This window comes from Misgurnus anguillicaudatus, chromosome 4, assembly GCF_027580225.2.
Source record: "Misgurnus anguillicaudatus chromosome 4, ASM2758022v2, whole genome shotgun sequence".
Classification (NCBI taxonomy): Eukaryota; Metazoa; Chordata; class Actinopteri; order Cypriniformes; family Cobitidae; genus Misgurnus; species Misgurnus anguillicaudatus.
This window is the reverse complement of record NC_073340.2, coordinates 10,676,160-10,686,659: the sequence shown is the minus strand read 5'-3', so window position 1 is coordinate 10,686,659 and position 10,500 is coordinate 10,676,160. Positions and strand designations below refer to the sequence as shown.

Genomic DNA, 10,500 nt, shown 5'->3' with positions numbered 1-10,500 from the left:
TCTCCTTCCTCGGCTTCTTCTCTGAACATTAAATCTTCTTGTCCAACATTAAATCAGCTGATAAGGTGTTCCTCATGGATGCCCCGATTGCTCCCTCGGGTCTCTTCGGCAACGCTGTAAATTCCGTGGTCGAGAGATTCCAGGAGCACAGAGACAGGCTGCGGCTTTCAGAAGATATCTCCCTCGTCGAGATCGCTATGAGTCTGCTGGACGTGCACTGCCCCAACCATCCTTTAGTTACTCATACAGAGATCGTCAGAAACAGAATGTGGCATCTCGTGTTCCCCCTCAGAGCACACGGGGGACCAGGCATCGCTCTCAGTCACGGAAATCCGAACCGAGGTCGGATCTGAGACACGTCATCCAAGCGAGGAAGGCTTCGGCGAAGAAGAGATCCTAGTATCAGACGTAGCAGGGGCTCCCCCTGCCGAGGCAGAGTGGTATGCACCTCAGTTTATGGTGCCCGCTGTGTCTCGGTACCCCCTGCGCATCATGACGCCAGCTCTACCACAGGTAGCGCGGCAGGGCAGAGCGGTCTTCATTTCACAAAGTTCACAAAGCACACAAAGCACACCAGAGACCAGTCTCGAGCGACTGGTTCCCTTGGTAAATTACATTGCGGCATGGAAAAAGCTCCCCAATGTATCAAAATGGGAAATACGCACAATCGAGCACGGGTATGCCATTCAGTTTAATGTCACCCACCTCGGTTTTCCAGCATTCTGCCCACAGCGGTGCGACCCGAGGAAGAAGGACGGCGGTTTACGTCCCATTCTGGATCTCAGAGAATTAAACCGCCCAGTTATGCGGTTAAAATTCAAAATGTTGACACTAAAGCACATTGTCAAACAAATAAGGTCGGGCAACTGGTTTGTCACCATAGACCTCAAAGATGCGTATTTCCACATTTCCATCCTTCCCCAACACAGAAAATTCCTGAGGTTTGCGTATCAGGGGACAGCATACCAATATCGGATCCTTCCTTTCGGCCTGGCATTATCACCCTGCACATTCACAAAATGTGTGGATGCAGCTCTAACCCCTCTGCGCATGAAAGGCATTTGCATATTGAATTATATAGACGATTGGCTCGTTTTGGCGGAGTCAGAACAGATGGCGGTTCAGCATCGAGATGTTGTTCTTGCACATATGAGAGATCTGGGGTTGCGGCTGAATACCAAAAAGAGTGTGCTTTTTCCTGTCCAGAGAACCACTTATTTGGGTGGGATTTGGGATGCCACGACGATGCAGGCGCAGCTTTCGCCTGCACGTATTGATGCCATCGTAACAGCAGCAAGAGCGTTGAAGCTGGGCCAGCTACGCACGGTGAAGCAGTTTCAGAAATTGCTAGGTCTTATGGCAGCCGCGTCTAGCGTTATCCCCGTGGGTCTGCTGCACATGAGACCTCTACAGTGGTGGCTAAAGACCAAGGGTTTTTCCCCGAAGAGGAACCCCTTTCGTATGATCAAAGTCACGCACCGTTGTCTGCGTGCTCTGGTGATGTGGAAGAAGCCAGTGTTTTTTGTCCCAAGGTCCTGTGCTGGGAGCGCGTTGCCGGCGTGTGACGCTGACAACAGACACTTCTCTCACAGGTTGGGGTGCGATTATGGAAGGCCGTCAGGGTCAAAATCGCTGGAAACCGCATCATCGTCTTTGGCACATAAATTGCCTGGAAATGATGGCGGTATGGTTTTGACTCAGGCATTTCCTTTCAGACCTGAGGGGCCATCATGTTCTTGTCCGGACAGACAACACCACATCTGGACTGTATTTGGACGCACAGACGTAGATCTGTTTGCATCCCAGGACACCACACATTGTCCCCTGTGGTTCTCCCTGAGGCATCCGGCTTCACTGGGTCTGGATGCCATGGTGCAGATGTGGCCGAGGCTACGTCTGTATGCCTTCCCCTCGGTCACGTTGATCCCAGGAGTTCTAGAGAGAGTTTGCCAGGACAGGGTTCGGCTCTTGTTAGTAGCCCCCTTCTGGCCAGCCCGGGTATGGTTTTCGGACCTCATGTCGCTTCTGGAAAGCCCCCCGTGGGAGATTCCTATCAGGAGGGACCTTCTGTCTCAGGTAGGGGGTGCAGTCTTCCACCCCCGCCCAGAGATGTGGAAACTGGGTCTGGCCGCTGAGGGGGCCAGGCTCATAGACTCGGGTCTCCCAGCTGAGGTTGTGGAGACCATTCTTAACTCCAGAGCTCCCTCCACAAGGAAACTTTATTCCCTTAAGTGGAAAGCTTTCACTTCTTGGTGCTCGGCTCGTCTGACAGACCCAGTTAACTGCCCCGTCGACGCGGTGCTGAGGTTTCTGCAGGAGCGTTTCTCTGATGGATTAACTCCTTCCACCCTTAAGGTTTATGTGGCAGCAGTTTCTGCCTACCATACTCCTGTGGAAGGCTCGTCAGTGGGTAGACACCCATTAGTGGCTCGCTTTCTTCGTGGGACTCGTAGGTTGCAACCTATTAGTCGCTCCAGGGTGCCCACTTGGGAGCTAGCGGTCGTGCTGGAAGGACTCTCGTTGGCTCCGTTCGAGCCACTTGAGACTTCGCCAGATAGGTTTCTGGCCTTTAAGACGATGTTCCTTCTGGCTATTACTTCTTTAAAGCGAGTGGGGGACCTTCAGGCCCTGTCGGTATCCCCGACATGTCTTGAGTTTGCACCAGGGATGGCTAAGGCTTTTCTACACCCAAGGCCAGGTTATGTTCCTAAGGTGCTGAACAATGTGCTGAGGCCCATTGTTCTGCAAGCCCTTTGTCCTCCCCCATTCAGGAGTGCGGACCAGGAAAAGCTGAATTTGGTGTGTCCTGTGCGTGCACTGGATACATATGTTCACAGGACTGCTCAGTGGGGGAAGTCCGAGCAGTTATTTGTGTGCTTTGGTTCACCCAGAAAAGGTTAACCGGCAACCAAGCAGACTCTGAGCAGATGGATAGTGGAGGCTATCTCACTGGCTTATGAACATCAGGGTATACCCTCACCCATCGCTGTGAGGGCCCACTCTACCTGGGGTATGGCCGCCTCTAAGGCCTTAGGGTCAGCGCTTCACTCCAAGACGTATGTGATGCTGCCAGTTGGTCTTCGCCGCTCACCTTCGTCAGATTTTATGATTTAGACCTAGACTCCTCTTTAGGGTCCCAGGTTCTTTTGCCTTGACTGTTTTCAGTTATACACGCTGCAGGCATTTGGTAGTATGGAAGCGTGGGCATCTCGTTCCCCAAAGCGTTGCTATGGCGACGCAGCTTGAGTTCCTCGAAAGGGAACGTCTCAGGTTACTAATGTAACCCTAGTTCCCTGAGAAGGGAACGAGACGCTGCGTCTCCATGCCATACTCCCTGCATCCCTGCAGGCACTTGCTTCGGCACTTGGTAGCGAGTGTGTTTGTGTAGGATGCCTTCTTATACCCCTGGTCCGCACGGCATCACGGTCAGCATACAATTATCTCATCATTGTTTATGTTTAACACGTGCTTCTGATTAGTCACGCCGGGACGCAGGGTCTCGTTCCCTTCTCAGGGAACTAGGGTTACATACGTAACCTGAGACGTTACTGACCATAGCAAAAAATATATATCTCTGTCTAAAACATCTTTTAAAATTAAGTTTTTTTGAAAAATGGTACTTTCGCCCCTGCTCTCGCCTACTTTATTCTGAGAAACAAAATCAGGTTAGTAATGATGACTGGCTGATCTTGTCCTTTGTAAACCTCTGTAAATCAGATCTCATTTCAATCCTTATTCAGAAGCAGGAAGGAGAGCAGAGGTCAGTACACTGTATTAGGGATTTATTTCACCGTACACTGTAAATTACAGTATTACTGGCAGCTGTTTGCCAGTAACTTACTGTAGATTTAAATTGATGTTATTTACTGGCAACAGTTTATATTGTTAAATGAATATTAAACATTAACAATACTTTACAGAATAAAACTAAAATAACAGCCTCATGCAAAGCATTCTGGGAACCAAAAACAGAAAAAGGTTTATGAGGATTTCTTGTTTCCAGAATACTTTGCACGAGGGTGTTTTTTTAGCACAAACAGTTGCAACTACAACAATTTTTTACAGTGATAATAACAAGTTATACATCTCCCATGTCATATGTGGACTTCATTAAAAAACCTTGACACTGTATTGAATTTATCATTTACATTATATATTATTTTCTATATATATATGCAATGTTCATGTAAATATGCAATTTTAAAGCTGTCCTCAAGCTTCATTACTTTTTCATTACTTTGTGCACTATATTGGTGGTTCTTAAAGCAAAATGTTGAATGCTCTCTCATTTTTAGTCACTATAAATAAAAGCATTTCTAATAAAGCACAAACAGTAACTTTAGGGCATCCGTATTTAATGACTGAATAATTTCTAATAGAACGGTACCCAACTTCTGTTTCTTTCATCAGTTTAATTTAATTCAATGCAACCAGTCTTTGTTCTGTGACATGACATTTACACTTCAATAATTGACTTTCCTCCTATTCAAAGTTTATTCAATACAAGAGCTTTATGTGTCGACCCTCAGACTGTTCCCATGAGTATTAGGTTCAACATCTAATCAGAAAAAGCCAAGGCAAACCCATCCGAACATTTCATCCGGTGAAAGTTTAAAGTGATAATGTTTATTGAGAACAAGAGAATGGTTGAGCACACATGAATCCAGTCGAGCATATGGCCATTGTGGCTCCTTAAATTTTAAACTAGAGTTTTACTGCCTCATAAAACACACTGGAGGATTGTGGAAACCTAAAATGTCAATAAAATATAACAGTGAAAATCGTCTGTCCCTCTTCTGTGCAAACTTATTTGTGTCTGCAACATAGGTGGGTCAATATGTTCTTGTTTACATTTTTGTTAACATTTAAAGAAGTTATAATTTAAAAATATTGTTTTTATATTCAGCAATGGGGCAAAAATTAAGAAACACACTGGGTTGTAATTTAACCTATAGCTATGTTTCCATTACCCTTCGAACTGTGAGGTGTTTTTTCAGGCAATTCGAAAGAGGAATATATCGCAAAACTGCAATGGAAACGCAATATGAATTTTTTTTTCATATTTAAATATAGTGTGGTATGTTTGATTGGAAAACAAGGCAGAAGAGCTTAGTTTAGTTTAAAATCATTAACTTACCTTTTCAAGTTGTTGTCGAAGTCGAACACACTCATCGCCATGCTTTTTGGAGTAACTTATCGGTAGACAACAAAATTATGTTCTAGTTGCATGCACTGTAAAAAATACTTTGCTGCCTTAAAATGTTTTGTTGAATCAACTCGGATTTACAAGTCATTTCAACTTACTATTATTTATCTTGACTAGAGATGAGTTGTTATAACTACAGGTGAGTTGTTATAATTTATAAAATTATGTTGACTTTTCTCAACTTTATTTAATAAGTTGTGACAACTCATATCTGTTGACATGACTTGTAAATCTGAGTTGATTTGACAAAACATTTTAAGGCAGCAAAGTTTTTTTTACAGTGAAGTTAATGGCCGTCATTTTGCAATAGTTTTTTGTTGGCAAGTAGAAAATAACACTAAAGTTTTGCACAAATCTTTAATCAGTTTAATTTGGTTCAACTTGTTTGTTTAAGTTTACATTACTTAAATTGAGTTAGGTGAACTACATCACCCAAAATCTCATGACAATTCGTACATACTTTACGAGGTGGCTAATTTGTAATAATTTGTATGACCACATTTGTACATTTTTGTATGATTTGCCTTTGCCTCTGAGATGTTGGGGTTAAGGGTTGGGTTTCATTATTGTTTTTATGATAAACATTTTTGCACGATTAACTTCGTACGCAGTGTTGGGGAAAGTTACTTTTAAAAGTAATGCATTACAATATTAAGTTACCCTCCAAAAAAGTAACTAATTGTGTTACTTAGTTACTTTTCATGGAAAGTAATACTTACGTTACTTTTAAGTTACTTTTGCATTACTTTTTCTTACTTGACTGAGGCTTGATCTCTTTCAGGCCTTGCAGGTGTTTTTTATGATGGCAAAAATGTCAAGCTCTTGCCTGCCATCTCCGTTTCTGACTCAAACTGTTCTAGCTCAGGCGCACAGAGTTCGTAATTCTACGCTAATATGTTCAGTTTAATTCATTACATTATTTTATTTTTAAATTGAATTAATTAAACTGAAAAGTAACTTGCATTACTTTTTTTTAAAAAGTAACTCAAATATTAATGTTTACATTTATAAAGTAATGCATTACTTTACTCATTACTTTAGAAAGGTAATATTATTATGTAATGCGCGTTACCCCCAACACTGTTCGTACGAATTCATAAGTCAACACATAAAACATGTTTGAATTCTCATGAGATAAGGCTAAATAAATTCTCAAATGCAAAGACAAAAGGTTCTACTGCAAGAGATATGATTCTGATTTTGAACCTCTTAAGTGATAACTTAATATTTTTCTGTTTCTATGATGTGAGTGTGGGCATGTGTAAGTGTTTAAGCATTAAACTTTAGGAGTGGGTACATGGTGTGATGATATATTATTTGGGAAGGGCAGAACAAATCAGGGGTCAGACATTAAATGCTGTGTAAAAGGTGTAATCCATTGCCATTATTATCCATGTCTCCTTGTTCATCGGGTGACCTCTTCATGTTCTCCTCTTCCCTTTGAATGTTCCCTTTCAATTTTACTTGTTCGTATGGCTGTATAGAGAGAGTAACAGCATGGGGCAAGAGTGAATCCATATGGTTTATACAGCATGTACTGTATTCACTTATAACCAGGTACAACATGGAAAATCTTTTTTATATTTATCATTTACAGCCTAAATATTCACAGAACTGTGGTATGTTTTCAAACTATCTATAACCAAGTACAAAATTACAAACCAATAAGGTGTCAAAAGCATATAAGAGCATTTTGAGAATGTTCAGCATACTGTACAACATCCAGGGCCCTATTTTAACGATCTAAGCGCATTGTCTAAAGCGCACAGCGCAACGTCTAAATGGGCGTGTCCGAATCCACTTTTGCTAATTTAACGACGGGAAAAATCGTTTTTGCGCCGAGCGCATGGTCGAAAAGGGTAGGTCCTATTGTAATGGGAGTATTTTGGGCGTAACGTGCAGTAAACCAATGAGAGTCACAGCTCTCATTCCCTTTAAAAGCAAGTTGCGCTGGCGCTATGTCTTATCCCTATTTAGATGACGGACTTTGTAAACTGAAAAACTAAGCAGAGGTAGAAGATCCCCAGTTTAAGATTAATGTTAAATAATTGTGTTGTTTTTCCCTTATATTGAAATTGTTATTTTTTTATTAAAACCTTTAAAACCCGTTTTCTTTTAGTCATGGAAGTAAAAAGCAGGCTTGTAATTGCTTTAAATGTATGGCTATCCAATATCATCAAAAAATTATTTACAAGTATGTAAGATAAGGTTTGTACTCTAAAAATACTTTATTTGTAACAAACAGGAGATAAAGAATTTACAAACGGCTCTCCGCACGTTTCAGCACTTTGGACAGCGGTTTTTTTTTTAGCAAAGAGTTTTTTTAAGCATTACTTACAAATGTTTCTCATCTCGCCATATCCACAGGTACAGAGTCATCATATACAATAAATCCGTGAGGTAGCATTAAAAAAAACCATTTAAAAACAGACGCATTTGTTTAAAGCAAAGCATTTATTTACTTATCAGGCTGCAGGTAAAGCAGCTCTTTGCGCCTTCTAACGTCTCATAATTACTCCTCATTTATAAATATGTCCAAGAGACTCAATAATAATCTCTTAAATTCAATCCTTTAATCTTTCATATTTAAAAGCATTTTTGTGCTGCTGCGCATTCATGTACTTTGTGATAAGCAAACCCGCGTTGTCCTCCCGTTTATAGGCGCATATTACTAATGCGCTCTTTAAATAACATAAAACATATTGCGCCATTGACTTTAGACTTTAGACCAGGTTTTTGTTGGTCAATGGTGTAGTCTATTTTAGTTGCCTCAAAATAGCAATGCGCCAACAATGCGCCTGAACACACCTCGTTTTTCAGACCAGAACGCCCATGGGCGCAAAGGGGGCGCAAATGCATTTGCTATTTAAACAACGCGGCGCTAAACGTGAAAATTAGGGTGGAAACTAGCGAAAGACACTTGCGTCGCGCATTGCGCTGCATTGCGCCGGGTGTAAGATAGAGCCCCCAATGGGCCCTATTTTAATGATCTAAGCGCATTGTCTAAAGCGCACAGCGCAACGTCTAAATGGGCGTGTCCGAATCCACTTTTGCTAATTTAACGACGGGAAAAATCGTTTTTGCGCCGAGCGCATGGTCGAAAAGGGTAGGTCCTATTGTACTGGGAGTATTTTGGGCGTAACGTGCAGTAAACCAATGAGAGTCACAGCTCTCATTCCCTTTAAAAGCAAGTTGCGCTGGCGCTATGTCTAATCCCTATTTAGATGACGGACTTTGTAAACTGAAAAACTAAGCGGAGGAAGAAGATCCCCAGTTTAAGATTAATGTTAAATAATTGTGTTGTTTTTCCCTTATATTGAAATTGTTATTTTTTTATTAAAACCTTTAAAACCCGTTTTCTTTTAGTCATGGAAGTAAAAAGCAGGCTTGTAATTGCTTTAAATGTATGGCTTTCCAATATCCTCAAAAAATACAATACAAAAACAAGTATGTAAGATAAGGTTTGTACTCTAAAACTACTTTATTTGTAACAAACAGGAGATAAAGAAATTACAAACGGCTCTCCTCACGTTTCAGCACTTTGGACAGCGTTTTTTTAGCAAAGACTTTTTTTAAGCATTACTTACAAATGTTTCTCATCTCGCCATATCCACAGGTACATCATATACAATAAATCCGTGAGGTAGCATTAAAAAAAACATTTAAAAACAGACGCATTTGTTTAAAGCAAAGCATTTATTTACTTATCAGGCTGCAGGTAAAGCAGCTCTTTGCGTCTTCTAACGTCTCATAATCAGTCCTCATTTATAAATGTGTCCAAGAGACTCAATAATAATCTCTTAAATTCAATCCTTTAATCTTTCATATTTAAAAGCATTTTTGTGCTGCTGCGCATTTATGTACTTTGTGATAAGCAAACCCGCGTTGTCCTCCCGTTTATAGGCGCATATTACTAATGCGCTCTTTAAATAACATAAAACATATTGCGCCATTGACTTTAGACTTTAGAGCAGGTTTTTGTTGGTCAATGGCGTAGTCTATTTTCGTTGCCTCAAAATAGCAACGCGCCAACAATGCGCCTGAACACACCTCGTTTTTCAGACCAGAACGCCCATGGGCGCAAAGGGGGCGCAAATGCATTTGCTATTTAAACAACGCGGCGCTAAACGTGAAAATTAGGGTGGAAACTAGCGAAAGACACTTGCGTCGCGCATTGCGCTGCATTGCGCCGGGTGTAAGATAGAGCCCAATGTGTCTCACAGTCAGCAATAACAATTTGTCTCAGATTTAGACATCTGAAAGAGAGACGGTCTGCAAAAGTTGTACATTCATCACAGAAACCTATAGGCATGAAATACAAAAATGACAGGGGTTGTGATTTATGCACATTCAGTACCAAAGCCAGCTGGATCATTTTTAAAAGAACATTGTATACAGCCAAGCACCAGAAGGCTAGACAAGATTAACCTAACATTATTTAAAGGTACAGTGTGTAATCTCTGTGCCAACATCATCACCAAAACAATCAAATGTTTTGGTTTGCAAACCATCTGGTGTGAAAACAGCACTTACAATTGAAGCATTACTTTACATAATAAAAAGTCATATGCAAACTGTAGATAAATACATCATTGTGCGTTTTATGCACTGTAAAAAGTGAAAAGTTGAATCAACTTAAAAATGTACTTCAATTGGTAACACCTAAAAAATTAAGTTGTTTCAACTTATTTCAAGAATTTTTTCGGTAAAAGTAATTTTCACTTAAACAAACTTTTTTAGGTGTTACTAATTGAAGTACATCTTTAAGTTGATCCAACTTTTTAATTGAAACTATCATAAAATCTAACATACTGGTTGCATGAAAGTTTAACTGCATGAATATGTTGTTTAAGGGCTATTCTTTTGGGAATATCTATTTAACACATTACCTCATGCTCTATGAACTGAACCTTATACATAAACAAATCATTCATTTTACATCAACAGAGAGCCTGAGACCAAATCTTAACCTCTGAACCCTTTATTACGTCTTTCCCGGCCAATATTGGTTTCATATTTGTATCATCACCTCATTGGCTTGTTCCCTATAGGAGATTTGTGCGATGTAAGTGGTATTAAAAGATTAACCCTAACCTAACTGATGAAAATTGGTTCTTTATCCAAATAAGCCAGACTGCATAGCGTATGTGACAAACAGACAATCGAGTATGGGAAAATATATGCTAGGTTTAGTTGATATAAAACCAAGAACTAGAAGAAAGAAAATAAATAAATAAATAAATATATATATATATATATATATATATATATATATATATATATATATATATATA

At 40.4% G+C, this 10,500-nt stretch overlaps 1 long non-coding RNA gene across 1 annotated transcript; it reads right to left on the bottom strand.

Moving 5' to 3' along the window:
- Positions 1–6,495: 6,495 nt before the first annotated feature.
- On the bottom strand, positions 6,496–6,931 carry LOC129421140 (uncharacterized). Its single transcript, XR_008636990.2, has 2 exons — positions 6,869–6,931; positions 6,496–6,682 (listed from the first exon to the last, which is right to left on the bottom strand). It is a non-coding gene; the product is annotated as an uncharacterized lncRNA (long non-coding RNA).
- Between the last annotated feature and the right edge of the window lie 3,569 nt (positions 6,932–10,500).